The 12,674-nt window shown below is 37.8% G+C and overlaps 17 non-coding genes across 17 annotated transcripts; all 17 read left to right on the forward strand.

Annotated features, from left to right (window-relative positions):
* Positions 1 to 12: 12 nt before the first annotated feature.
* Trnal-aag (transfer RNA leucine (anticodon AAG)) lies at positions 13 to 94 on the forward strand. Its single transcript has one exon. It is a non-coding gene; the product is annotated as a tRNA-Leu (tRNA).
* A 1,077-nt stretch (positions 95 to 1,171) lies between these two features.
* Positions 1,172 to 1,253, forward strand: Trnal-uag (transfer RNA leucine (anticodon UAG)). Its single transcript has one exon. It is a non-coding gene; the product is annotated as a tRNA-Leu (tRNA).
* Positions 1,254 to 1,640: 387 nt separating this feature from the next.
* Positions 1,641 to 1,722, forward strand: Trnal-aag (transfer RNA leucine (anticodon AAG)). The gene has a single exon. It is a non-coding gene; the product is annotated as a tRNA-Leu (tRNA).
* Positions 1,723 to 2,799: 1,077 nt separating this feature from the next.
* On the forward strand, positions 2,800 to 2,881 carry Trnal-uag (transfer RNA leucine (anticodon UAG)). The gene has a single exon. It is a non-coding gene; the product is annotated as a tRNA-Leu (tRNA).
* Positions 2,882 to 3,268: 387 nt separating this feature from the next.
* On the forward strand, positions 3,269 to 3,350 carry Trnal-aag (transfer RNA leucine (anticodon AAG)). The gene has a single exon. It is a non-coding gene; the product is annotated as a tRNA-Leu (tRNA).
* Positions 3,351 to 4,427: 1,077 nt separating this feature from the next.
* Positions 4,428 to 4,509, forward strand: Trnal-uag (transfer RNA leucine (anticodon UAG)). The gene has a single exon. It is a non-coding gene; the product is annotated as a tRNA-Leu (tRNA).
* Positions 4,510 to 4,676: 167 nt separating this feature from the next.
* Positions 4,677 to 4,758, forward strand: Trnal-aag (transfer RNA leucine (anticodon AAG)). The gene has a single exon. It is a non-coding gene; the product is annotated as a tRNA-Leu (tRNA).
* Positions 4,759 to 4,897: 139 nt separating this feature from the next.
* On the forward strand, positions 4,898 to 4,979 carry Trnal-aag (transfer RNA leucine (anticodon AAG)). Its single transcript has one exon. It is a non-coding gene; the product is annotated as a tRNA-Leu (tRNA).
* A 1,077-nt stretch (positions 4,980 to 6,056) lies between these two features.
* Positions 6,057 to 6,138, forward strand: Trnal-uag (transfer RNA leucine (anticodon UAG)). Its single transcript has one exon. It is a non-coding gene; the product is annotated as a tRNA-Leu (tRNA).
* A 387-nt stretch (positions 6,139 to 6,525) lies between these two features.
* On the forward strand, positions 6,526 to 6,607 carry Trnal-aag (transfer RNA leucine (anticodon AAG)). Its single transcript has one exon. It is a non-coding gene; the product is annotated as a tRNA-Leu (tRNA).
* Positions 6,608 to 7,684: 1,077 nt separating this feature from the next.
* Positions 7,685 to 7,766, forward strand: Trnal-uag (transfer RNA leucine (anticodon UAG)). The gene has a single exon. It is a non-coding gene; the product is annotated as a tRNA-Leu (tRNA).
* A 387-nt stretch (positions 7,767 to 8,153) lies between these two features.
* Trnal-aag (transfer RNA leucine (anticodon AAG)) lies at positions 8,154 to 8,235 on the forward strand. Its single transcript has one exon. It is a non-coding gene; the product is annotated as a tRNA-Leu (tRNA).
* A 1,077-nt stretch (positions 8,236 to 9,312) lies between these two features.
* Trnal-uag (transfer RNA leucine (anticodon UAG)) lies at positions 9,313 to 9,394 on the forward strand. The gene has a single exon. It is a non-coding gene; the product is annotated as a tRNA-Leu (tRNA).
* A 387-nt stretch (positions 9,395 to 9,781) lies between these two features.
* Trnal-aag (transfer RNA leucine (anticodon AAG)) lies at positions 9,782 to 9,863 on the forward strand. Its single transcript has one exon. It is a non-coding gene; the product is annotated as a tRNA-Leu (tRNA).
* Positions 9,864 to 10,940: 1,077 nt separating this feature from the next.
* Trnal-uag (transfer RNA leucine (anticodon UAG)) lies at positions 10,941 to 11,022 on the forward strand. Its single transcript has one exon. It is a non-coding gene; the product is annotated as a tRNA-Leu (tRNA).
* A 387-nt stretch (positions 11,023 to 11,409) lies between these two features.
* Positions 11,410 to 11,491, forward strand: Trnal-aag (transfer RNA leucine (anticodon AAG)). The gene has a single exon. It is a non-coding gene; the product is annotated as a tRNA-Leu (tRNA).
* Positions 11,492 to 12,568: 1,077 nt separating this feature from the next.
* Positions 12,569 to 12,650, forward strand: Trnal-uag (transfer RNA leucine (anticodon UAG)). The gene has a single exon. It is a non-coding gene; the product is annotated as a tRNA-Leu (tRNA).
* The last annotated feature ends 24 nt before the right edge of the window (positions 12,651 to 12,674 follow it).

Here is a 12,674-nt window from a genome sequence, read left to right on the forward strand (position 1 = left end):
ATGCAGAAGGCAGGTAGCGTGGCCGAGCGGTCTAAGGCGCTGGTTTAAGGCACCAGTCTCTTCGGAGGCGTGGGTTCGAATCCCACCGCTATCATGTGTAACATTTAAGTTACGTCCATAACTGTTCTTACTCAATTCCGCTCAAGCTTTGATCTTACAACATCATGGAAGTTAAAATACTGTGAAAGTGCTACTTCGGAAAGACGGGAAAAGAAAAAAATTCTTATATGAGTAAAAATATAAGCACACGTCGTTTTAATAGTTTTAAAATTCATTCTAACGTAACGGCTGAATTACTATTCGAGAATGTTAAAATTCAGCTCGGCTTATAGAGAGAATAATTATATTGGAAAAGATACATAATTGAAAAAAGAATATAGTCTAAGTTGAAGTATGGATGACCAAAAAGAAAAAGAAATTATTGTCGCATACCAGTTGTTAAATTAATACTCGTTGATTTCATGATTATGAATGTGTGTGTATGGGAAAGTTTGAATCTTACTTTGACCAACGATAATATTTACATAAAGAAGAACATACGTAATTTGATGATACTGAATAGGCCCGTCTGATAACGAAAGGATGGGCCTAATCTAATGCGAGCCTTCATTTCCCATATTATATGAAGTATTGCCGCAGTTAGGTCGTGTAAACGTTGATTACTCCAAAGTTATTTTTCTAATTATGTCACCAACTTGCATGTTGGTAACTGTTATAAAAGAGCTTCAGATCCATACAACATGTCTGGAAATATCGGAATTTCAAACTCCGTCATAATTTCGATCATGGAAAATGATTTTAAAGATGACTTCACACTCATAGTTCAAAGATATATCATATGCGGAAGTTTATTGGCTAAAATCTGGGCGACGCTGTGAGTGTATGCTCTAAACAGACCCGAAGTTATAACGAAAAGAGTGAATTTCAAGTTTTTACGAAAACTTGAGTTTTGACCTCGATATGCCGAAATCAAAGCCGCATTAAGGTAGACGATTGTTTGACAAGTTTGATGTCAGTTGCTGAAGCGATGTATACTGTACACAAACAAGCAAACAAACTTGACAAAAAACATGACCTGATTGTCGGAGGTAAAATCACTATGTATTTGTGTCTGTTGAAAGTTGTATTTATGAGTTGTGATTAACGAAGCGAGGTTAGCGAGTTCTTATCTGGTAGCGTGGCCGAGCGGTCTAAGGCGCTGGTTTTAGGCACCAGTCTCTTCGGAGGCGTGGGTTCGAATCCCTCCGCTGCCAATAGTGTACACTTTTGCCATGAATTCCGACGGAAAAATGGGTCAAATACCACGTGTATGAGCAATTTGGTCGTATAATGAAATGATTAAATTTTAGATGAAATCTTGTCAAAGTTTGAAATGCAAAGTGATTGTGATGAAAACGCAAAATAACTGCAGCGTAAGGTAGGTAGCGTGGCCGAGCGGTCTAAGGCGCTGGTTTAAGCACCAGTCTCTTCGGAGGCGTGGGTTCGAATCCCACCGCTGCCAATAGTGTACACGTTGGTTGTTAATTCCAATAGAAATAAAACTTTTAAATGACGTAAATCAAATTTTTGTGTAGGATTTCTTCAAATTTCACATTTATATTGAGTATCATTAAAACGCGAAGTATCGAATGCAGAGGGCAGGTAGCGTGGCCGAGCGGTCTAAGGCGATGGTTTAAGGCACCAGTCTCTTCGGAGGCGTGGGTTCGAATCCCACCGCTATCATGTGTAACATTTAAGTTACGTCCATAACTGTTTTTACTCAATTCCGCTCAAGTTTTGATCTTACAACATCATAAAAGTTAAAATACTGTGAAAGTGCTACTTCGGAAAGACGGGAAAAGAAAAAAATTCTTATATGAGTAAAAATATAAGCACACGTCGTTTTAATAGTTTTAAAATTCATTCTAACGTAACGGCTGAATTACTATTCGAGAATGTTAAAATTCAGCTCGGCTTATAGAGAGAATAATTATATTGGAAAAGATACATAATTGAAAAAAGAATATAGTCCAAGTGGAAGTATGGATGACCAAAAAGAAAAAGAAATTATTGTCGCATACCAGTTGTTAAATTAATACTCGTTGATTTCATGATTATGAATGTGTGTGTATGGGAAAGTTTGAATCTTACTTTGACCAACGATAATATTTACATAAAGAAGAACATACGTAATTTGATGATACTGAATAGGCCCGTCTGATAACGAAAGGATGGGCCTAATCTAATGCGAGCCTTCATTTCCCATATTATATGAAGTATTGCCGCAGTTAGGTCGTGTAAACGTTGATTACTCCAAAGTTATTTTTCTAATTATGTCACCAACTTGCATGTTGGTAACTGTTATAAAAGAGCTTCAGATCCATACAACATGTCTGGAAATATCGGAATTTCAAACTCCGTCATAATTTCGATCATGGAAAATGATTTTAAAGATGACTTCACACTCATAGTTCAAAGATATATCATATGCGGAAGTTTATTGGCTAAAATCTGGGCGACGCTGTGAGTGTATGCTCTAAACAGACCCGAAGTTATAACGAAAAGAGTGAATTTCAAGTTTTTACGAAAACTTGAGTTTTGACCTCGATATGCCGAAATCAAAGCCGCATTAAGGTAGACGATTGTTTGACAAGTTTGATGTCAGTTGCTGAAGCGATGTATACTGTACACAAACAAGCAAACAAACTTGACAAAAAACATGACCTGATTGTCGGAGGTAAAATCACTATGTATTTGTGTCTGTTGAAAGTTGTATTTATGAGTTGTGATTAACGAAGCGAGGTTAGCGAGTTCTTATCTGGTAGCGTGGCCGAGCGGTCTAAGGCGCTGGTTTTAGGCACCAGTCTCTTCGGAGGCGTGGGTTCGAATCCCTCCGCTGCCAATAGTGTACACTTTTGCCATGAATTCCGACGGAAAAATGGGTCAAATACCACGTGTATGAGCAATTTGGTCGTATAATGAAATGATTAAATTTTAGATGAAATCTTGTCAAAGTTTGAAATGCAAAGTGATTGTGATGAAAACGCAAAATAACTGCAGCGTAAGGTAGGTAGCGTGGCCGAGCGGTCTAAGGCGCTGGTTTAAGCACCAGTCTCTTCGGAGGCGTGGGTTCGAATCCCACCGCTGCCAATAGTGTACACGTTGGTTGTTAATTCCAATAGAAATAAAACTTTTAAATGACGTAAATCAAATTTTTGTGTAGGATTTCTTCAAATTTCACATTTATATTGAGTATGATTAAAACGCGAAGTATCGAATGCAGAGGGCAGGTAGCGTGGCCGAGCGGTCTAAGGCGCTGGTTTAAGGCACCAGTCTCTTCGGAGGCGTGGGTTCGAATCCCACCGCTATTATGTGTAACATTTAAGTTACGTCCATAACTGTTTTTACTCAATTCCGCTCAAGCTTTGATCTTACAACATCATGGAAGTTAAAATACTGTGAAAGTGCTACTTCGGAAAGACGGGAAAAGAAAAAAATTCTTATATGAGTAAAAATATAAGCACACGTCGTTTTAATAGTTTTAAAATTCATTCTAACGTAACGGCTGAATTACTATTCGAGAATGTTAAAATTCAGCTCGGCTTATAGAGAGAATAATTATATTGGAAAAGATACATAATTGAAAAAAGAATATAGTGTAAGTGGAAGTATGGATGACCAAAAAGAAAAAGAAATTATTGTCGCATACCAGTTGTTAAATTAATACTCGTTGATTTCATGATTATGAATGTGTGTGTATGGGAAAGTTTGAATCTTACTTTGACCAACGATAATATTTACATAAAGAAGAACATACGTAATTTGATGATACTGAATAGGCCCGTCTGATAACGAAAGGATGGGCCTAATCTAATGCGAGCCTTCATTTCCCATATTATATGAAGTATTGCCGCAGTTAGGTCGTGTAAACGTTGATTACTCCAAAGTTATTTTTCTAATTATGTCACCAACTTGCATGTTGGTAACTGTTATAAAAGAGCTTCAGATCCATACAACATGTCTGGAAATATCGGAATTTCAAACTCCGTCATAATTTCGATCATGGAAAATGATTTTAAAGATGACTTCACACTCATAGTTCAAAGATATATCATATGCGGAAGTTTATTGGCTAAAATCTGGGCGACGCTGTGAGTGTATGCTCTAAACAGACCCGAAGTTATAACGAAAAGAGTGAATTTCAAGTTTTTACGAAAACTTGAGTTTTGACCTCGATATGCCGAAATCAAAGCCGCATTAAGGTAGACGATTGTTTGACAAGTTTGATGTCAGTTGCTGAAGCGATGTATACTGTACACAAACAAGCAAACAAACTTGACAAAAAACATGACCTGATTGTCGGAGGTAAAATCACTATGTATTTGTGTCTGTTGAAAGTTGTATTTATGAGTTGTGATTAACGAAGCGAGGTTAGCGAGTTCTTATCTGGTAGCGTGGCCGAGCGGTCTAAGGCGCTGGTTTTAGGCACCAGTCTCTTCGGAGGCGTGGGTTCGAATCCCACCGCTGCCAATAGTGTACACTTTTGCCATGAATTCCGACGGAAAAATGGGTCAAATACCACGTGTATGAGCAATTTGGTCGTATAATGAAATGATTAAATTTTAGATGAAATCTTGTCAAAGTTTGAAATGCAAAGTGATTGTGATGAAAATGCAAAATAACTGCAGCGTAAGGTAGGTAGCGTGGCCGAGCGGTCTAAGGCGCTGGTTTAAGGCACCAGTCTCTTCGGAGGCGTGGGTTCGAATCCCACCGCTGCCAATAGTGTACACGTTGGTTGTTAATTCCAATAGAAATAAAACTTTTAAATGACGTAAATCAAATTTTTGTGTAGGATTTCTTCAAATTTCACATTTATATTGAGTATGATTAAAACGCGAAGTATCGAATGCAGAAGGCAGGTAGCGTGGCCGAGCGGTCTAAGGCGCTGGTTTAAGGCACCAGTCTCTTCGGAGGCGTGGGTTCGAATCCCACCGCTATCATGTGTAACATTTAAGTTACGTCCATAACTGTTCTTACTCAATTCCGCTCAAGCTTTGATCTTACAACATCATGGAAGTTAAAATACTGTGAAAGTGCTACTTCGGAAAGACGGGAAAAGAAAAAAATTCTTATATGAGTAAAAATATAAGCACACGTCGTTTTAATAGTTTTAAAATTCATTCTAACGTAACGGCTGAATTACTATTCGAGAATGTTAAAATTCAGCTCGGCTTATAGAGAGAATAATTATATTGGAAAAGATACATAATTGAAAAAAGAATATAGTCCAAGTGGAAGTATGGATGACCAAAAAGAAAAAGAAATTATTGTCGCATACCAGTTGTTAAATTAATACTCGTTGATTTCATGATTATGAATGTGTGTGTATGGGAAAGTTTGAATCTTACTTTGACCAACGATAATATTTACATAAAGAAGAACATACGTAATTTGATGATACTGAATAGGCCCGTCTGATAACGAAAGGATGGGCCTAATCTAATGCGAGCCTTCATTTCCCATATTATATGAAGTATTGCCGCAGTTAGGTCGTGTAAACGTTGATTACTCCAAAGTTATTTTTCTAATTATGTCACCAACTTGCATGTTGGTAACTGTTATAAAAGAGCTTCAGATCCATACAACATGTCTGGAAATATCGGAATTTCAAACTCCGTCATAATTTCGATCATGGAAAATGATTTTAAAGATGACTTCACACTCATAGTTCAAAGATATATCATATGCGGAAGTTTATTGGCTAAAATCTGGGCGACGCTGTGAGTGTATGCTCTAAACAGACCCGAAGTTATAACGAAAAGAGTGAATTTCAAGTTTTTACGAAAACTTGAGTTTTGACCTCGATATGCCGAAATCAAAGCCGCATTAAGGTAGACGATTGTTTGACAAGTTTGATGTCAGTTGCTGAAGCGATGTATACTGTACACAAACAAGCAAACAAACTTGACAAAAAACATGACCTGATTGTCGGAGGTAAAATCACTATGTATTTGTGTCTGTTGAAAGTTGTATTTATGAGTTGTGATTAACGAAGCGAGGTTAGCGAGTTCTTATCTGGTAGCGTGGCCGAGCGGTCTAAGGCGCTGGTTTTAGGCACCAGTCTCTTCGGAGGCGTGGGTTCGAATCCCTCCGCTGCCAATAGTGTACACTTTTGCCATGAATTCCGACGGAAAAATGGGTCAAATACCACGTGTATGAGCAATTTGGTCGTATAATGAAATGATTAAATTTTAGATGAAATCTTGTCAAAGTTTGAAATGCAAAGTGATTGTGATGAAAACGCAAAATAACTGCAGCGTAAGGTAGGTAGCGTGGCCGAGCGGTCTAAGGCGCTGGTTTAAGCACCAGTCTCTTCGGAGGCGTGGGTTCGAATCCCACCGCTGCCAATAGTGTACACGTTGGTTGTTAATTCCAATAGAAATAAAACTTTTAAATGACGTAAATCAAATTTTTGTGTAGGATTTCTTCAAATTTCACATTTATATTGAGTATGATTAAAACGCGAAGTATCGAATGCAGAGGGCAGGTAGCGTGGCCGAGCGGTCTAAGGCGCTGGTTTAAGGCACCAGTCTCTTCGGAGGCGTGGGTTCGAATCCCACCGCTATTATGTGTAACATTTAAGTTACGTCCATAACTGTTTTTACTCAATTCCGCTCAAGCTTTGATCTTACAACATCATGGAAGTTAAAATACTGTGAAAGTGCTACTTCGGAAAGACGGGAAAAGAAAAAAATTCTTATATGAGTAAAAATATAAGCACACGTCGTTTTAATAGTTTTAAAATTCATTCTAACGTAACGGCTGAATTACTATTCGAGAATGTTAAAATTCAGCTCGGCTTATAGAGAGAATAATTATATTGGAAAAGATACATAATTGAAAAAAGAATATAGTGTAAGTGGAAGTATGGATGACCAAAAAGAAAAAGAAATTATTGTCGCATACCAGTTGTTAAATTAATACTCGTTGATTTCATGATTATGAATGTGTGTGTATGGGAAAGTTTGAATCTTACTTTGACCAACGATAATATTTACATAAAGAAGAACATACGTAATTTGATGATACTGAATAGGCCCGTCTGATAACGAAAGGATGGGCCTAATCTAATGCGAGCCTTCATTTCCCATATTATATGAAGTATTGCCGCAGTTAGGTCGTGTAAACGTTGATTACTCCAAAGTTATTTTTCTAATTATGTCACCAACTTGCATGTTGGTAACTGTTATAAAAGAGCTTCAGATCCATACAACATGTCTGGAAATATCGGAATTTCAAACTCCGTCATAATTTCGATCATGGAAAATGATTTTAAAGATGACTTCACACTCATAGTTCAAAGATATATCATATGCGGAAGTTTATTGGCTAAAATCTGGGCGACGCTGTGAGTGTATGCTCTAAACAGACCCGAAGTTATAACGAAAAGAGTGAATTTCAAGTTTTTACGAAAACTTGAGTTTTGACCTCGATATGCCGAAATCAAAGCCGCATTAAGGTAGACGATTGTTTGACAAGTTTGATGTCAGTTGCTGAAGCGATGTATACTGTACACAAACAAGCAAACAAACTTGACAAAAAACATGACCTGATTGTCGGAGGTAAAATCACTATGTATTTGTGTCTGTTGAAAGTTGTATTTATGAGTTGTGATTAACGAAGCGAGGTTAGCGAGTTCTTATCTGGTAGCGTGGCCGAGCGGTCTAAGGCGCTGGTTTTAGGCACCAGTCTCTTCGGAGGCGTGGGTTCGAATCCCACCGCTGCCAATAGTGTACACTTTTGCCATGAATTCCGACGGAAAAATGGGTCAAATACCACGTGTATGAGCAATTTGGTCGTATAATGAAATGATTAAATTTTAGATGAAATCTTGTCAAAGTTTGAAATGCAAAGTGATTGTGATGAAAACGCAAAATAACTGCAGCGTAAGGTAGGTAGCGTGGCCGAGCGGTCTAAGGCGCTGGTTTAAGCACCAGTCTCTTCGGAGGTGTGGGTTCGAATCCCACCGCTGCCAATAGTGTACACGTTGGTTGTTAATTCCAATAGAAATAAAACTTTTAAATGACGTAAATCAAATTTTTGTGTAGGATTTCTTCAAATTTCACATTTATATTGAGTATGATTAAAACGCGAAGTATCGAATGCAGAGGGCAGGTAGCGTGGCCGAGCGGTCTAAGGCGCTGGTTTAAGGCACCAGTCTCTTCGGAGGCGTGGGTTCGAATCCCACCGCTATCATGTGTAACATTTAAGTTACGTCCATAACTGTTTTTACTCAATTCCGCTCAAGCTTTGATCTTACAACATCATGGAAGTTAAAATACTGTGAAAGTGCTACTTCGGAAAGACGGGAAAAGAAAAAAATTCTTATATGAGTAAAAATATAAGCACACGTCGTTTTAATAGTTTTAAAATTCATTCTAACGTAACGGCTGAATTACTATTCGAGAATGTTAAAATTCAGCTCGGCTTATAGAGAGAATAATTATATTGGAAAAGATACATAATTGAAAAAAGAATATAGTCCAAGTGGAAGTATGGATGACCAAAAAGAAAAAGAAATTATTGTCGCATACCAGTTGTTAAATTAATACTCGTTGATTTCATGATTATGAATGTGTGTGTATGGGAAAGTTTGAATCTTACTTTGACCAACGATAATATTTACATAAAGAAGAACATACGTAATTTGATGATACTGAATAGGCCCGTCTGATAACGAAAGGATGGGCCTAATCTAATGCGAGCCTTCATTTCCCATATTATATGAAGTATTGCCGCAGTTAGGTCGTGTAAACGTTGATTACTCCAAAGTTATTTTTCTAATTATGTCACCAACTTGCATGTTGGTAACTGTTATAAAAGAGCTTCAGATCCATACAACATGTCTGGAAATATCGGAATTTCAAACTCCGTCATAATTTCGATCATGGAAAATGATTTTAAAGATGACTTCACACTCATAGTTCAAAGATATATCATATGCGGAAGTTTATTGGCTAAAATCTGGGCGACGCTGTGAGTGTATGCTCTAAACAGACCCGAAGTTATAACGAAAAGAGTGAATTTCAAGTTTTTACGAAAACTTGAGTTTTGACCTCGATATGCCGAAATCAAAGCCGCATTAAGGTAGACGATTGTTTGACAAGTTTGATGTCAGTTGCTGAAGCGATGTATACTGTACACAAACAAGCAAACAAACTTGACAAAAAACATGACCTGATTGTCGGAGGTAAAATCACTATGTATTTGTGTCTGTTGAAAGTTGTATTTATGAGTTGTGATTAACGAAGCGAGGTTAGCGAGTTCTTATCTGGTAGCGTGGCCGAGCGGTCTAAGGCGCTGGTTTTAGGCACCAGTCTCTTCGGAGGCGTGGGTTCGAATCCCACCGCTGCCAATAGTGTACACTTTTGCCATGAATTCCGACGGAAAAATGGGTCAAATACCACGTGTATGAGCAATTTGGTCGTATAATGAAATGATTAAATTTTAGATGAAATCTTGTCAAAGTTTGAAATGCAAAGTGATTGTGATGAAAACGCAAAATAACTGCAGCGTAAGGTAGGTAGCGTGGCCGAGCGGTCTAAGGCGCTGGTTTAAGCACCAGTCTCTTCGGAGGCGTGGGTTCGAATCCCACCGCTGCCAATAGTGTACACGTTGGTTGTTAATTCCAATAGAAATAAAACTTTTAAATGACGTAAATCAAATTTTTGTGTAGGATTTCTTCAAATTTCACATTTATATTGAGTATGATTAAAACGCGAAGTATCGAATGCAGAGGGCAGGTAGCGTGGCCGAGCGGTCTAAGGCGCTGGTTTAAGGCACCAGTCTCTTCGGAGGCGTGGGTTCGAATCCCACCGCTATCATGTGTAATATTTAAGTTACGTCCATAACTGTTTTTACTCAATTCCGCTCAAGCTTTGATCTTACAACATCATGGAAGTTAAAATACTGTGAAAGTGCTACTTCGGAAAGACGGGAAAAGAAAAAAATTCTTATATGAGTAAAAATATAAGCACACGCCGTTTTAATAGTTTTAAAATTCATTCTAACGTAACGGCTGAATTACTATTCGAGAATGTTAAAATTCAGCTCGGCTTATAGAGAGAATAATTATATTGGAAAAGATACATAATTGAAAAAAGAATATAGTCCAAGTGGAAGTATGGATGACCAAAAAGAAAAAGAAATTATTGTCGCATACCAGTTGTTAAATTAATACTCGTTGATTTCATGATTATGAATGTGTGTGTATGGGAAAGTTTGAATCTTACTTTGACCAACGATAATATTTACATAAAGAAGAACATACGTAATTTGATGATACTGAATAGGCCCGTCTGATAACGAAAGGATGGGCCTAATCTAATGCGAGCCTTCATTTCCCATATTATATGAAGTATTGCCGCAGTTAGGTCGTGTAAACGTTGATTACTCCAAAGTTATTTTTCTAATTATGTCACCAACTTGCATGTTGGTAACTGTTATAAAAGAGCTTCAGATCCATACAACATGTCTGGAAATATCGGAATTTCAAACTCCGTCATAATTTCGATCATGGAAAATGATTTTAAAGATGACTTCACACTCATAGTTCAAAGATATATCATATGCGGAAGTTTATTGGCTAAAATCTGGGCGACGCTGTGAGTGTATGCTCTAAACAGACCCGAAGTTATAACGAAAAGAGTGAATTTCAAGTTTTTACGAAAACTTGAGTTTTGACCTCGATATGCCGAAATCAAAGCCGCATTAAGGTAGACGATTGTTTGACAAGTTTGATGTCAGTTGCTGAAGCGATGTATACTGTACACAAACAAGCAAACAAACTTGACAAAAAACATGACCTGATTGTCGGAGGTAAAATCACTATGTATTTGTGTCTGTTGAAAGTTGTATTTATGAGTTGTGATTAACGAAGCGAGGTTAGCGAGTTCTTATCTGGTAGCGTGGCCGAGCGGTCTAAGGCGCTGGTTTTAGGCACCAGTCTCTTCGGAGGCGTGGGTTCGAATCCCACCGCTGCCAATAGTGTACACTTTTGCCATGAATTCCGACGGAAAAATGGGTCAAATACCACGTGTATGAGCAATTTGGTCGTATAATGAAATGATTAAATTTTAGATGAAATCTTGTCAAAGTTTGAAATGCAAAGTGATTGTGATGAAAACGCAAAATAACTGCAGCGTAAGGTAGGTAGCGTGGCCGAGCGGTCTAAGGCGCTGGTTTAAGCACCAGTCTCTTCGGAGGCGTGGGTTCGAATCCCACCGCTGCCAATAGTGTACACGTTGGTTGTTAATTCCAATAGAAATAAAACTTTTAAATGACGTAAATCAAATTTTTGTGTAGGATTTCTTCAAATTTCACATTTATATTGAGTATGATTAAAACGCGAAGTATCGAATGCAGAGGGCAGGTAGCGTGGCCGAGCGGTCTAAGGCGCTGGTTTAAGGCACCAGTCTCTTCGGAGGCGTGGGTTCGAATCCCACCGCTATCATGTGTAACATTTAAGTTACGTCCATAACTGTTTTTACTCAATTCCGCTCAAGCTTTGATCTTACAACATCATGGAAGTTAAAATACTGTGAAAGTGCTACTTCGGAAAGACGGGAAAAGAAAAAAATTCTTATATGAGTAAAAATATAAGCACACGTCGTTTTAATAGTTTTAAAATTCATTCTAACGTAACGGCTGAATTACTATTCGAGAATGTTAAAATTCAGCTCGGCTTATAGAGAGAATAATTATATTGGAAAAGATACATAATTGAAAAAAGAATATAGTCCAAGTGGAAGTATGGATGACCAAAAAGAAAAAGAAATTATTGTCGCATACCAGTTGTTAAATTAATACTCGTTGATTTCATGATTATGAATGTGTGTGTATGGGAAAGTTTGAATCTTACTTTGACCAACGATAATATTTACATAAAGAAGAACATACGTAATTTGATGATACTGAATAGGCCCGTCTGATAACGAAAGGATGGGCCTAATCTAATGCGAGCCTTCATTTCCCATATTATATGAAGTATTGCCGCAGTTAGGTCGTGTAAACGTTGATTACTCCAAAGTTATTTTTCTAATTATGTCACCAACTTGCATGTTGGTAACTGTTATAAAAGAGCTTCAGATCCATACAACATGTCTGGAAATATCGGAATTTCAAACTCCGTCATAATTTCGATCATGGAAAATGATTTTAAAGATGACTTCACACTCATAGTTCAAAGATATATCATATGCGGAAGTTTATTGGCTAAAATCTGGGCGACGCTGTGAGTGTATGCTCTAAACAGACCCGAAGTTATAACGAAAAGAGTGAATTTCAAGTTTTTACGAAAACTTGAGTTTTGACCTCGATATGCCGAAATCAAAGCCGCATTAAGGTAGACGATTGTTTGACAAGTTTGATGTCAGTTGCTGAAGCGATGTATACTGTACACAAACAAGCAAACAAACTTGACAAAAAACATGACCTGATTGTCGGAGGTAAAATCACTATGTATTTGTGTCTGTTGAAAGTTGTATTTATGAGTTGTGATTAACGAAGCGAGGTTAGCGAGTTCTTATCTGGTAGCGTGGCCGAGCGGTCTAAGGCGCTGGTTTTAGGCACCAGTCTCTTCGGAGGCGTGGGTTCGAATCCCACCGCTGCCAATAGTGTACACTTTTGCCATGAAT

This window comes from Euprymna scolopes, chromosome 29 (genome assembly GCF_053919585.1).
Source record: "Euprymna scolopes isolate OS-2025 chromosome 29, ASM5391958v1, whole genome shotgun sequence".
NCBI lineage: Eukaryota > Metazoa > Mollusca > Cephalopoda > Sepiida > Sepiolidae > Euprymna > Euprymna scolopes.